Source organism: Apium graveolens, chromosome 9, assembly GCF_009905375.1.
Source record: "Apium graveolens cultivar Ventura chromosome 9, ASM990537v1, whole genome shotgun sequence".
Lineage (NCBI taxonomy): Eukaryota > Viridiplantae > Streptophyta > Magnoliopsida > Apiales > Apiaceae > Apium > Apium graveolens.
In genome coordinates this window covers 154803428-154808668 of record NC_133655.1, presented here as the reverse complement: position 1 = coordinate 154808668, position 5241 = coordinate 154803428, and positions in this window count along the sequence as shown.

Here is a 5241-nt window from a genome sequence, read left to right as displayed (position 1 = left end):
TTACTGGCGAGTGCCAAATGAACGAGACTGGAAAAAAGAACCAACATATGCACTATAACCCCCTGATCAGTCATGATACGGTGCAGATCTATACCTAACTGCATAGACCCAACTAACATAAGGAGTACTCAGGCAACTATGGCCTATTAATTAAAGGTCTGGGTAATGCCCAGCCCGTATCGTAACCATCCAGTCCAAAGCTCTGCATCCGGAACAATCGGAATGCTTTTGATGTATCCCAACATCAGGATATATCAGATTATATATAACAAGGATAAAATTATTGGAATATGAATAGAGGATTCAATAAATTGGGAGAAATCAAGAATCAAAATGAAATAGAACAAGAATCAATAATTGGGTATCAGTGTATATGAACAAGAATTATCAAAGTATAACTGATATAAAAAGTGGGATATATTCACTATTCTGAACTTAGAATAGGGGAAAAACTTGCCTTGCGCGTACTTAACCTCGTATGACTCACCGCCTTCAGTCTCCTGCTTGACTTGCCTTGTCGATACTGAATCTATCATAGAAAGATAGTCGTTTAGATAACTTACTTTATACGCGTATCTCGAATTGATACCACGTAACCTTAATTATCTACCCATACGTTTCTATCTGACTCGCATATCTAAACATGTAATTATATAGCACATAATGTTCATATAGTCATGTAAAACACATAACACATAAGGCATATAATTGATTTCAACCTCATAATTATTTTTAGAATCAATATTAGACTCATATCTGTATTAACTAACCCTATTTGATTTTATTCATAATTTTTCGAGATTTATTTGACTCGATTATACCTATATTTAGGCCTATAAACAATTAACTATCATAAGACGACTATCTTTCGGAAGAAATTATGACTCACAATTATTTTTATTGAATTCGTTTCATTTTTCTGAGTCTTATGGTCTTCGTTTCACTCAAATCGGACTAACGGTTTAATTACTACGAATTAAATAAGATTTAATTAATTAATAATCAATTATAAATAAATAATCCTTAATTATATTTTTAAATAATTATTTAAAAATTATTGCATTTTAAAATAATTAATCCTTAATTATTAGGATTAATTATAATTTATTACAATTAATTACAAATTATTATCAATTATCCGATTATATCAACTATTTATAAATAAATAATCGATACGAATAATTATTACGACACTCTTCGAATAAATAAATTATCACTCGAATAATAATTCAACACATCGATCGATTACTCGTATCACTATGAGTTACTCACATTATTCGACTAATTAACGAATTATTATCATATTATTCGATTATTTTTAACCTTATTTAGTAATTAATTACTTAATTATTTAGTAATAGATAAATAAATAAATTATTAAATAAATAATTAAATGACTAAATAAATAATGATTTTCGAATTTCTAAATTAATAAAATAATTCAGAAATTATTAATAATATTTTTTAAAATTTAAAACTAATTTTTATTAGATTTTTAGAATTTATAAAACTAATTTCTGATTTTCTAAAATACAAATAAATAATAGAAATATCATAAACAACTTTCAGGAAATGTTTATCAGGGTTTTGAAGATCAAAACAGGGTTTTATTTTCAGAAAAGCGGGTCGTCCCCCAACCCAATCGGGTCGGGAAGAACAACTACCGCCATCACCAGATTCCGATGACGGTGGCGGTTCCTGGCGGCACTCCGGCGAGCTATACAGCCACGAACATCACGATTTCAGACTACTTTTCCTTCGTTTTTCACCGACAACACCACAGGAACATCCTCCTCTTTCCCTTTCGTCGATTCGAAGCCGTAAACACGAAGAACAGCCGCCGTTAGTGGCGGTTCCCCGACGAACACAAACCCGAAACCAACAAACACAAGACCGGTGCCGTTCAATCCCAAATTCAACGATTTACACGTTTCTAACAACGAAATCTTCTAACAATCAGTCAAACTAAAAACCCGAATTCAATGATTAAACCCGAAAATACAAATCAAAAATCGATTAAACTACGCATGAAATTGATAACAAAAATTGATAGAGGATCACAAGAGCTTCACAACGAATATTTACATGTTCGATTTGGTTAACAGAATCACCTTTAAAATCTGATTTGATTCCAAGAACTCCAAATCCTAATTTAAGAGAATTGGGGATTTTCTTGAATTTTCTGATTTTTTTATGATTAATTAACTAATTAATTACTAATAATCAGCTATTTATATTTATGAAAAATAATACCCCCAAATAAAATTAAGGGGCTAATTACACTCCTAATAAAAATATTTGGCCCCAATTTTTATAATTTTTGAGTATTAATTATGAATTTTTAAATATCCAATAAATACAAAATAAAGGCTAAAAATTCCCAAAAATTATGTATATTACAAAAATGCAAATAAAAATGATGTATGATAATTTCATGATCATATAAAAATAAAAATGTGATTTTTGTGGGGCTTTTGGCACTCGAAGGGGTCCGGAAAAGTCGTTTTTCGCGAAAAAGGTAAATTTATAAAACGTGTAGGGGTTCAAAATAGCGATACGGTATAGGTCGTTCTTGGTAAAATAGGGCCACTATTTTTGTTTGAAATACGGGCTTTTAAAACAATGTTTGAGCTGTACGGGCTTTGATATAAAACATGTAACTTACGATAAAACGCTCAATAAATATCCAAATCACATTCAGATCAAAACAGACAACACGTAGCACACATCAATTAGAGTTTAACGACTCAACACATTTAATCACATAATAATACACATAATATATCTTTATTATAATATAATACAAGCGTAATTTTCTCGGTCGTTACATCCTCCCCCCCTTAACAGGATTCTGTCCTCAGAATCACGCTATGAAAATAACTAAGGATACTTTTCTTATATATCACTCTCGAGCTCCCGGGTTAATTCCTCAACCACTAGGTTTATCCACAAAAATCTTACTAACGGTACAGATTTATTCCTTAATACCCTCTCTTGCCTATCTAGAATTCTTATCGGCTGCTCTACATATGACAAATCTACCTGAAGTTCTATTGGCTCATATTCTATTACATGCCTTGTATCATGGTTGTACTTCTTAATCATATATACATAAAATACATTATGAATATGCTGCATATGAGGTGGTAAAGCTAATTCGAACGCCACTTTTTCGACTCTCTTCAAAATTTTAAATGGACCAACGTAACGAGGTTTCAATCTGCCCTTATTGCCAAACCTAGTTAATCCCTTCCATGGCGATATTTTGAGCAGTACATGTTCTCCTTCTTGATAGTCCACATCCTTTCTGGATAGATCTGCATATTTACGTTGTCGATTCTGCGCTGCTTCGAGTCGCTTTCGGATAAGTTCTACTTTCTCCTTGGTCTGCTGAATTAGTTCTGGACCTAGAATCTTGCGCTCTCCAACTTCATCCCAACAGGTAGGTGATCTGCATTTTCTTCCGTATAAAGCTTCATAAGGTGGCATCCCGATACTTGCTAATAGCTGTTATTATAAGAAAATTCCACTAGCGGTAAGTGCTCGTCCCAATTACCTTCAAATCTATTGCACACACACGTAGCATATATTCAATTATCTGAATAGTCCTTTCACTTTGCCCGTCCATTTGTGGATGGTAGGCGGTGCTCATATTCAACTTGGTTCCTAGACATTCTTGGAATTATCTCCAAAATCTTGAATTAAAACGGGGATCTCGATCTGATATAATAGATACAGGTACTCTATGATGCATTACGATTTCCTTGAGATATAAGTGTACTAACTTGTCTAGTGAAAACCTTTCGTTGATCGGAAGGAAATATGCCGACTTCGTTAATCTGTCAATAATAACCCAAATTACATCATGATTTGCTTTAGTCCTTGGAAGTCCCACTACAAAATCCATAGCTAAGAGTGTTCCCATTTCCATTCTGGAATATCTAGGGGTTATAGTAATCCGCTCGGGCATTGATGTTCAGCTTTAACTCTTTGGTATGTATAACACTTACTAACCCATTCCGCTATTTCTTTCTTCATGTCTGGCCACCAAAAGTTTTTCTTCAAGTCTCCGTATATCTTGGTGCTTCTGGGATGAATTGAATATCTTGAGCTATGAGCGTCTTGAAAAATTTCCGCTTTCAATTCCGGTACATTAGGTATCCAGATTCTCGAAGTAACTCGAAATATTCCTTTGGCATCCTTCTGGCTGGTAATCTCTTCTCCTGTCAAATTGTTAATTTCCTGATCCATTACTTCTTCTTGACACCTTCTTATCTTTTCCAATAATTCTGGCTGAAAGATCATGGCGTAAATCATTTCAGTAGAGCTATCTGGAACACGAACTTCAGTCTCCAGTTTATCGAATTCCTTGATCAAGTCTTTTGAAGATGTTAACAGGTTCTATCGTTCCTTTCGACTCAGTGCATCTGCTACTACGTTAGCTTTGCCTGGATGATAATTGATTGAAACATCGTAATCCTTGATTAACTCTAGCCACCGTCGTTGTCGCATGTTGAGTTCCTTCTGTGTGAAAATATATATCAAGCTTTTATGGTCCGTGTAAATCTCACATCTTTCGCCGTATTGATAGTGTCTCCAGAGTTTCAGTGCGAATAGAATTGCTGCTAGTTCGAGATCGTGCGTCAGATATTTCTGTTCATGCGGCTTTAGCTGTCTAGAAGCGTATGCGATTATGTTGCCATGTTGCATCAAAACACATCCAAGTCCTTGATACGAAGCGTCGCTGTATATGACAAAGTCTCTTCGATCATCAGGTAAAACAAGCAAATGTGCGGTTACTAATCGATTCTTCAATTCTTTGAAACTTTCTTCGCATTTCTCGTTCCATTCTAATTTTTCATTCTTTCATGTCAACTTCGTCAATGGTGTGGCTATCTTTGCAAAATCTTTAACGAATCTTCTGTAATAACCTGCTAATCCCAAGAAACTTCTGACTTCCGTTGGAGTCTTCGATCTTTCCCAATTTAATATAGCTTCAATCTTTGCTAGATCCACTTGAATTCCTTCAATACTAATGATGTGTCCTAGAAATTGCACTTCCCTCAACCAAAATTCACATTTCGAAAATTTCACATAAAGTTGTTCCTTTCGTAACGTCTCCAATGTCGTTCTTAAGTGCGCTGTATGTTCTTCTTCTGTCTTCGAATAAATCAAGATGTCATCAATAAATACAATGATAAACTTATCCAGATTCTTCTTGAATACTCGATTCATCAAATC